Raw genomic sequence first — 11,084 nt, 5'->3', positions numbered from 1 at the left:
AGACACCACCATGTTTCTACGTTAGCCCAGAATGGACAAACCAAACACTGGCTTTAGAAAGGGCCTTTTACAATGGGAGGCATTTAGTCACCACTAGATGACAGCAACTCCTATACACTGGTCCTTTAACTCACATGTTTATGGCAGCAGGGAAACTTATGTTTTAATCAGCTTAAGATGTTTTACAGTGTTTACAGTAAACAGAGGTGAATGGCATTACATTCATATGGTCACTCTGGATAATCTAGGAAGCTTGCTGTCATCTATTTTTAGGGGAACAACTTATTTACCTTCTAACAAAATAGTCCCTTAGATAACCATTTATTTATTGTGCACTCTGTAAAAATTGTGGGTGTCTCAAAACCTGGGAATAAAACAAAAACTACCTGCCTGATAGCATACTGCTAGATGTAAGTGTGGAAATATGTTTCCTTTGTCTTCTAATTTGTACTGTGGTATCATCCATGTGTGTATGTATGTATGTGTGTAACCATCTCAAATCTTTACAACAATTGCTGCAGTCCACACAGAGAGAGAGAAAGGCTGCAGTCGAAGCCACAGTGGTCACCAGTCTAGACACTACTAACTGTATGCACACCTAATGTCCACTAGAGGTCAGGCTAGCTGCATCTCAACAGCTGCTGGGATCCAACTAATGCACAATACTTAAAGCAGGATGTGGCTCTTCACATTGCCTCAGGGTCTTATTACAGAGACAAGTCTATGACAGCGACTATATGCTACTTTACTACCATTTTCAAAAAGGTAAAAATCATCATTAAGCATGTCAGCAGACTTAATTAAAAGGAAAAGAGGAAAGAGCCAGAGAGCTGGACAGACACAACAATGGAAAATTAAAGAGCAGTCCATTTAAAAAATGTAAATGTACAATATGTGGACCCATATACTTGCTTTTAAGTGTGTGTGAGTGTGTATTCATGTATAAAAAATGAGTCTACTGTAAGTGCTGTTGAAATGTTTTTATCTGTTTATGAATGCATCCACTGTGTGAGTATTTTTTATAGACACTTTTTGTACTATTTTATATTGCATGCATATGTACTGCAATCTAAGGGGTTTACTAAATAAATAAAATTAAGTGTAAAAATATGTTGTAATTGTGCTTTTTTTTCTAAAGCAACACAGGAAGTTCCTTCTCTGCAGCTTTCCTTTTTCCCACAAACAAACCTTTCAGTGTTTTCCTTTCAAGTTGCAAACAGTGATGATCTTTGTTTTCTGTGGTTACAAAGCCTTGAGGATAAGAAATTTAAAATGCATAACTACTTACTTGAATTAAAGGCAACACTTTTTGCCAAAAGCATATAACTGTTACGTTAACATCCATTGAAACTGTGCATCTTTATACACTTCATCATATTTTCTATAGATGATACCTGCATCTTCATTTAAATGTAAAATGATTGTTTGATCTATTTCAGTGAGCGTAGATGTTTTACTGGGGACTGAACCTTTCACACAGCTCCTATTTTACTGAATAATGGAACATTTGTGTCAGATGGAGTCACTGCTTCGGTATGATCTGAACAAATAACACAGACGTGTGATATCAGCCAACCAGATAACCATAAGATATTTCATGGCACTTACTGTATTAGTGTATCTTGCAGTTACAATAAAAGCAGGTTGCAAGAGTGTTTTCCACTGTAATACAAAGCCCAATACAAAATACATGTACAATAGAAATATAAAGTAATACACAATATATAGACATTTTTTTAAAAGATAAAAAAATAAATTTAAAAAAGAACAATGAAGCATCAATTAACCAAATGCATGAATCAAAAATAAAGATGAACAGATTGTCTGCTAAACAGAGAGCATGAAGTCATGATGAGTGCGTATCTGAGCAGAGATGAGATGACAATGTTTGTGTGGAGAGCTCCTCATATTTCAGCCGCTGAGAGTCTTATTGCTTGAAAGCTGCACAGAGCGACAGTTTGGAAAGCTGAGGTTATGGCAGCCGTCCAGACTGATGTGACCTGCCTCAGCATCAGTTTATCTCACTGCAGCAGCTCCATTAGCTCTGCTTTCTTTCTCTTTCTGTTTTTTTTTTTTACTCTGACAGCACCGCAGCTGCAGAGGAAGATTTGTTTTTGAGCGGTGGTTGTTTCTGGGAAGAGTCAAATGTAGGCAGATAAAGATGGACTATAAATCTGAATTGCCAATAATCTCTGCAGGCGTGAAATTGGCTCATCGAATTGTTGACCACGTGCTGCAAATCAATACTTATTTTATTAGAGGTGAGAAGTACATTTACTCAAGTACTAAATATATTGAAGATGCAGCTTGTACAATAGTATAGGTCCAAATTTCAGACTGGCAATAATGACCTTTAGTTACATTTACACTGTAGTAATTATGGCCCAGGAAGTGACACAGTTCAGATTGTGTCAATATCAGGTGACTTGATAAAATGATTTTGCCTTACTAAGAGGAGGCAGGTTCGATAAAAGAGGACTTTGCTTCAGGAGCCCACTGTTTGCTTCCTGTTTCCAACCATGACTGTTACGTTCTCGAACTGGACATCTTTAAAAAGTCGTATCATTGCAGTTATTACTGTTGCCATGATGATACAGGTTACATAACTTTAAGAAAAGAAAGTATAAACGTTTCAAGTGACCATTTTAAACCCACAATCACACTATAAAACATCATCATTTGTAAGGGTTTGAGAAAGTATCATATTACAGTCATTACGGCTACTAAATGGCTTGAACATAACTAGAAGTCGTGGCTGCGTTCTTCATTTCACCATCCTGGAACCACAAAAAAGAAGAGTCTGGATAGTGATTTCAGACCGGGCAGTGACAGCTTTACCAGACGTCCTTCATTTGCAGACCAGAGCAGATTAAACTTTTGCTGCTGCACCGGCGGTTTGTCGTGCATATTTAGTCGGCAACACTTCTTTTTGCCAACTTGAAAGGACAGTTATCACTGGCACCCACTATAGTTAACCCTCCTGTTGTCCTCAGGTCAAGGAAGGACAGAAGGAAGGATAGGAGGAAGTAAGGAAAGGAGTAAGGAGGAAAACGGGAAGAAAGGAAGGAAGGAAGGAAGGAAAGGAAAGGAGTAAGGAGGAAAAGAGGAAGGAAGGAAGGAGAGAAGGAAGGAAGGAAAGGAGTACGGAGGAAAAGAGGAAGGAAGTAAGGAGAGAAGGAAGGGAGGAAGGAAAGGAGTAAGGAGGAAAAGAGGAAGGAAGGAAGGAGAGAAGGAAGGAAGGAAAGGAGTAAGGAGGAAAAGAGGAAGGAAGTAAGGAGAGAAGGAAGGAAGGAAAGGAGTAAGGAAGGAGGGAGGGAGTAAGGAAGGAAGGAAGGAAGGAGGAGGGAGCAAAGAAAGAGGGGAGGAGGCAAAGAAGGAAGGAAAATTAAAGAAAGAGGGAAGAAGGAACAGTGAAAAGAGACGGGGTCAATTTGACCCGGGAGGACGACACAAAGGTTAAATAAAAGTTTCCGAATTGTGCTTGAAAGGAGCAGTTTCCGAAAACTGCCAAATCTGGTAACAATGGCCAGGTCTGGTCATGACTTGTTGCTAGGCTATGATTCGACAGTCGTATGAATTAAGTGAAAGGTCAGTTCTGTTTTGGAGGGTTCAAATTCATAGAAGTACAACAACTGACTTGCAAGACAATGCACTGTAGTGTATCTGTACTGCATCAGTGTTCTGGGTTTTCTAAGGTCATTACTGTCCATAAAAGGAAGATTGGATTTCTCATGACTGTGGCGACGCATATCAACCTCTGTATCAGAATCACAAAGCAGAAAACATTAAACTGAACCCATCATTTATACCCTCAGCATCCTCTGCATCATCTGCCTCCAATCTAACAGGTCTGATCGATTATGAGTCACGTCCGTGCATGATGATTGGCTGCTGAGATTCATTATTTGGTTGAGTGAACCCCCCTGACGACCTGTAAGGTTGGAGGTATAAAAAAAATATGTAAAAAACACACATACAATGATCAGCAGCTGCAGGTTGACGGAAACCATACAGGGTCAAACCGAGCTCACGTAGTCCTTCGGTTTGTAAATGGTTTGTCAACAGACTGAACTGATGGATGAATTAGTTCTTCAAATCTACCCGTTTAATGCTCTGTTTGCTTTGGCGGTTTGCTATCGTCAACAATTTGGAGTCGTGAGTAGGGTTTCCTCTAAGGGTTTAGCTAAATTAAGGACACATTTGTCTTGTCTGTAACAACAATGCAACTCCCAGATCCGCCAATCTCAGTGCTTGTAATTGTATTAGTTTCAACTGCGGTTAAGAATACACACATGAAATTAAGAAGCTGTTGCTGCTGCTGCTGGGTTTTATTATTTGGTCTGATCCCAGCTGGTGTGTGCTGCCGTCTACATTGGCCTCATTGAAGTCTCAGAGGAACTGCTCCCATGAAGACTTGGCCTAAACTTAAAAGTCGAGATGGAATGAAAAACGCCTTTTTAAGCTTTCCAGATCGCATCCTTGGTCATATTGTGACTATTTAACAATATATCCCCGACCAAAAAATACCAACTATGTTTTCTTCCTCCTAAGATTCATCATGATGTGTCCACTTATCAATGTTCAAATCAAGTTCCTCCCGGCGTTATGTCCCGCCTGTCTACCTCGTTTAATTTGGAAATACGTCATGATAGAGAAGTTAAATACTCTTATAATACCTCTTTATTTGGGCTTTAACCAAAAACATAGCTTGTAACTGTCGACAAATGTCAATAAGACTTGGACATTTCTGCTATCACACTTAAAGGAACACTTTAATCCTTTATTTATCTTTTTTTTTAATGTCTTTTTGAAGTTATATACTACCAACAAACTATAGAATGGTGACAATGTGTCAAAACATATATTTGGTATTTTAGTACTTTAATTTTTTAATTTATTGCCTGACTTATACACTGATTCATAATTTGCAATGAGCTGATATCTGCCATTATCTTGTCTATCAACTGTAGTTCTTACTGGAAAAGTGACTACAAACAGTATATCTGTGATGTGTGTTGTAAGTAGCGAATCTTAACATGCTAACATGCTAACGTAAGATGGCAAACGTGGTAGCCTAAACATTACACCTGCTAAATGTCAACCATTTTGAGCATGTTAGCATGCTGACGTTAGCACCCTAAGTATAGCATTACAGATAATCTACAGCTAGTATAGAGATTATTATGGAAGTTTCACTGTCTACACATACTCAAAACTTGCTTAAAATGAATATGTAAAATGTTATGCAACAGAATTAAAAGCTGTTATAATTAATACTTTTCATAATAGTAATGCATGAGCCAACAGTGTGTAATGTGTTGTGGCTCGTAGTGATAAACCTACAGACTCTGCAGCTGTCCCCGTCTTTGAGGAGCTCTATAGCGAATTTAATTGTTTAGCTGTCTGGCTGCAACTTCACTGTTTAAATAGCATCATTGTCAGCTGCAGCAGACAACTGAGAGAAAGAGCTCTAAAAAGCCACTGAATACTACCTGCTCAGCACCAAAAAGCAAACAGACTCAGTTAGCTGCAGACTAATTGGTGAACATAGTGGATCATTTAGCAGCTGAAGAGCCAGATATTTCCCTCAGGAGTTGGCAGAGAGCAAAATCAGAGCTTAAAGAGAGTGAATATTTGAATTACACTTACCAAGTAGACAGACACACAACTCTAAATGAAACATTATGTTCTTTCATAACTGCTGGGTTGAAGTTTGCCAAAAAGTTCAACATGTCAACTTAACAGATGATGATATGTCAGTGTTGTGTTCACTACTTCTGCTGAATAGTAGTGTTTAAAAAACAGCTGTTACCGCAGATTTAAGTACAATTTAAAAAGCATTTTGGTTTCTCTTTATGAAATTGAACTGGATATTAATAATCAAACTGCAACTTTGACATGTTACCTGTTTACAATGCAGTAATTATATATAAACCTTGCATTATAAGTGCAACAATTACTACAACAATTAGTGCTGAATACATGGAGTATACAGTTAGTTTGCAATATGGAATTTGGAGACAGCATTAGACTGCATACTGGCAGCTTTGAGTGTATTTATTTTGTCATTTTTCCAGTGTGAACGCATTTAAGACTTCAATTCCAGTTAGACGCCTTTGCAATATAGTCCTGGAGGAAAGCCTAAGAAACATAACCACTTTTTATTGCCTGCCAGACTTAAAGTGGTTTTCCGTCAGTTTCTCCTGTATTTCTCCCTGCACTTCTCTCTTTTTTGATCAGTTTCCTCCGTCATTCACCTTTTTCCATCCAGAGATCAATCCCTCCCTCTTTCTCTCTCTCTTCCTTCCCTCTCACCCCCTCCCATCACATTTTCACTCCCCTGTGCCTCATTTCTCCCCTTTCCCTCTGCTCACTCGTTGCAGTGATGTGCTGGCCGCTTGGACTCCACTTCTCCTCCTCCTCCTCCTCCTCCACATCTCCACAGCGGGTGTCCAGCGGCGATGACGGGGACTCTGTAGGAGACGCTGGAGGAACGACAGAGCAGAGAAGTCGCTGAGACTCAGGTGGAGGGTCGCTGTTAAAACTGGATGTCAAGGTAGGACAAAAGACAGTGAGACTGACCATACAAGGGTAGAACAAAGCCAAAGAAAACACTTTCCGTTCACTATTTATGCACGCATGTCTAAACTGTTCTGCTGTAAGAGGATGAAATGTTTCTGTTCCTTGTGCAATCAGCACTGTTATACATCATTGACTTCAAGCAATGATGGAGCAAGGTACAGTCCTATTATAAAAGTTATTTAGGGAAGCAGGGAGAAAGTCTGGATTGTATCACTTCCAATTGTTTCATAATTGACACTGTGTTGAACTCAGTTTTTTGTATTAATAGAATTTACTTGCGTTTCCGTGTTATTTCACCCCCCTGAATCTCCCAAGAAAGAGACATTTGTCATCATATCAGGCTGCAAATTTCTAATGCCAAGATGCACTTCTGGATCATGTCTTCCTAACAACGCTGACCACATGTCAGGATTTTGGCATCATGGATGACACTAACAGTAACAGTAAAACTCTTTAAAGTCAAATTCCAGTCTTGCCTGTCGTCCATCGATTTTTTTTGTTTTGCTCCAGACTGACCGTTGCGAAACCTCTTCTCAAGGATCCAACATGAAGTCTGAAGTGGCTCTCACTTTCCTCAGAAACAGCAGAATGCACTCTCTTTGCAATGATGTGAAACAGTGATATGTCTGCTGTACAGTAATGCTGGCAGCAGCCTTTATCTGGCAGTGTTGTTGTTTCAGGTGCACAGTGTCTTGATGAATAATTAAAAGGATTCAGAGAGTTCAGCTCAGCTTCCTGGGCACTGAACCCCCTGCAGAGTCGCGTCGTATAGCCTCCAGCTACATCTCAAACCCTGGGAAGACTGGCCAAAACCGAGTCTTAATGAGAAACATGCCTCGACTGGCCTCTGATCTCCAGACTGTCCGTTCAGCTGTCCTGTGAAGACGATGTTTTTTAAGGGGGGGATTCTTTTGTTTGCTGACCCTTTATTGGAGCGGCGTCATGTTCTGTTACATCATTATTTTTCATTTAGCTGCAGTGTGTAAGAATCCTGCAGCTGTTAATAAAACACCTCTGAAGTGAGAAGAACTTCATTACCGTCGCCAGAATGTGCAGCACCCGGGGGACAGAGGAAAGGCAATCTCTGGACGGTTAAGTGTAATGAAGAGCAAGCAGAAAAAGACGCAGAACTCTCCAGGTTCCATTTGCAGCCTTCGGGATTAAGAGGATGTCTGTTGGTGTAAAAGAAGAGGCTGCAGGGATATTGATTGGTCAGTGTAATTACTGGTCCCTTGTGTCATGTTTTGCTTCCAGCCTCACTATGTTGTTCTCATTCATTACAATCATGTTTCTCACTGTTGGTCCTGAGAGCATGATGAAACACATCAGGAGTCTTTGCAGATGAGATGCAAGAAATAATTCACTTGCAGGCCTTTAGACGTCAAATGACCTTGTTTCTTGAGTCCATTTATGCAGTATTGGTGCTAAATGGTGTTAAATTTTAGTTTGTTTGAACTGCTCTTTATTGTAATTGATTGATTGATTGATTGATTGATTGATTGATTGGTTGGTTGGTTATTTTGAACATATTTGTGTTTTGGACTGTGTGTAGAAAAAAAACAACTTGAAAATTAGGTTTTTTGACATATATAGATCCAACAGTTGATTGACTAATTGACAAAATAATCAGAAGATGAATCTATAATCAAGATAATATATATACAGCCCCGGTTAGCTGCTTTTATCACATTTTAAAGCTTTTTTTTTATTCCTTAAACCTGTTTTTAACCAGGAAGTCTTTTGAGATACATTATCTCTTTTACAAAGTAGACTTGGCTAAAATGGCAATGAGAAATAGGGGTCACAAAATTACATAAAAAGACATAATTTACAACAATCACATCCAACACAACAAACTAGCATGTGAGAATTATGAGAATTTGCCATTTAAAACAATGAATTGCTCATCAAAACTCTTGTTGTCTTTGAATGCCAGATGAAGGTTATATTGTACATTAAATTTTCCAAGCCCAAGTTATAATATTAAAATGCCTGTCTAGTACAGACTGTAGGTAAACTAAAGATGATCTGGTCTGATAGCTGCTGGAGTCAAACTCGAATCAAACCTACAAAGAAGTCAATCTGATGCCCACAAATTTAGAATGTCACTATAACCTAATAAAAATAAGGACTGAACAAGACGTTTTCTTTTGAGGCAAACACTTTTTAAAACTATAATAAAAACCCTAGCTTGAGTTTCAGTTTCTTTGCACGGTTGTCGGTGTGAGTTTGGAAATATCAACTGTCAAACAGTCCTTTATCCAAGACTTTTGTTTGGAGAGACTGTTCCTAATTCAATTCTGTCTGAAGTTTTAAGATGTGGTCTGCTAAATTTAGTTGGTTGTAACTTTACAATATTATGTAATTTTCAACACTTCACAACCTGAGTATGAACAGACATTGCAGAAAGAAAGCAGAAAGAAACAGGTGTGCTCTTCTCAGAGGTCAAACACTGTGTAGGGTTGAATGTATATCGGCACGCTCAATGCATGTCCCATAGGAACTAAACTCCTATTAATACTGAATAGGACATCCTATCTCAGCACATGGGATACTCTTACATAACAAAGAGTGAAATATGAGAATGTTTTTATTGATAAACAAAGCAACTGGCTTGTATTCGAGTGAAAAAAAAACAGCAATGTGGATTCTGCAAACTCTTAGCTCACATTTCTTTCAAAGCATTAAGACATGTTATTTAATTTATGGCCTCGATTTGAGTCTTGGTGCCAAAATACTGCAAGCATGTAGTATGATTAAGACTTCTTATCATAACATGAATCACAGATGAGGCTATAGAAATGAAAAATGCAGTAAATTCAGAGACAGGACGGACATAAGATAGTGATATGTTACACTATTAATACAGTTTGAAGACATTTAGTCAGATTACAACACTTCAGCTTTCTGGCAGGCTTCGCTTTACTCAAAAATTAGATGCAAGTTAATTCTTGGCATCGGAAACAGCAGCTGACAAATCTCACCAAGGTCAAGCTGTGCTGGAGCTTTTGATCATATCGCGTAATCTTCAAAAGATGAGTTTTACCAGTTGTCGAGGAATTATAGACGTTTCCAAGATCAAGAATGAACTTTAAATCTCTACTTCTAAGCCACAGTGGATGATGAGGATAAGAGGTCCCTTAAAATGCTGAGAAAATGGAAATTTGAATATCTACAAATCCATTAACACTGAACAAACTGAACCTGCTGGTGATGTATGATGTGAAATACGGTAAGCTCCCGTAAACAGATCATGTGGGATTAATTTGTCAGATACAATTTTTCTTCTTAGTAAAGAAAAAAAACACTTTTTCTAAAACATTTTTTTGCATTTAGAATGAAATGTAAAAAATGTGGCTGTGCAATAATGAGTGGAAAAAGTGATTCCTGAAGAAAAGAGCTGGCAAGTTGCTGACTGCTGAAAGCTGTAAAAGTATCGTATAGGAAGGAAGGAAGGATGGATGGATGGATAGACAGATAGATAGATAGATAGATAGATCACGGGAAGAAAGGAAACAGTAAAAAATAAATGAAGAAAGGAAGAAGGACAAAAAAAGAACAAATGAGAGGAGGAAGAAGAAGAAATGAGTGGATGAAGAAGGAAAGAAACACCCTCATTGGGGCTGGTATTTTAATTTTTACCTTGTTACCTCTTGGGGCTAAATATCACAGAAGAAATATTTAAAATGAGAAAAATCTGCAGTTGAATATGCTTCATTTTAAAGTGTGAACCACTGAAGCTGAAGACATTTCAGACCTTTTACCAGGTAACTGAACATGCAAAGACCTTGAAATACCTTAGAGTGATTGACGTCAATTAAGGAGCTGTGAATCAAATGAGGTCGTATCCGGTGACTCCACGCTCAACATCTGTCACGAGATGACCGCAATACACCACTTCTCCTGACCTCACTTTACTTCTGCGTCATTCACTTAAAAAAAAAAAAGAATCCACATCTGAGGAAAAATACCCACCTCTCCCCTTTCTGCACAACGATATCCTGGATTACATCATTGATCTTGATTGGTTCGATCCATGCACGTCTGCCCAGTTTATAGTGCTGAGGTGATATTTGATGCTCAATTTTATGATCACATTCCTGCTTCAGACCATAAAATGTGCCAGTCAGATGATGCACATGCAGGGATTTGGCACATAAATAGCGTTTACGATGGTGGTAATTAAATATGACCAACTGTTAGGAGTAGAGATTGCCACTCTCACATCATGAGTTTCACCGATTGGGTTATTGTGGCTCCATGATGATGTTTACGTTGGTTGAGCACCCACAAATGGTTTGTCACTGAGAGCTTGAGAGATAACACAGTCCAAATATGGCTTCATGGATGAGTTAAGTAAATGAGGAGAGCAGGCAGAGGAGAGACAGACGGTGAAAAACAGGATGGATGGCACCATAGGTGAAAAGGTGCGATGGGGAGACAGGATGATAATGACTCAGAGGAGGGTGGGGGTGACGGGGTCATCGCTGTCAGCCCATCTG

This window comes from Scomber japonicus, chromosome 20 (genome assembly GCF_027409825.1).
Source record: "Scomber japonicus isolate fScoJap1 chromosome 20, fScoJap1.pri, whole genome shotgun sequence".
NCBI classification, from domain to species: Eukaryota; Metazoa; Chordata; class Actinopteri; order Scombriformes; family Scombridae; genus Scomber; species Scomber japonicus.
The sequence above is the reverse complement of the archived record's forward strand: the minus strand, read 5'-3'. Positions refer to the sequence as shown.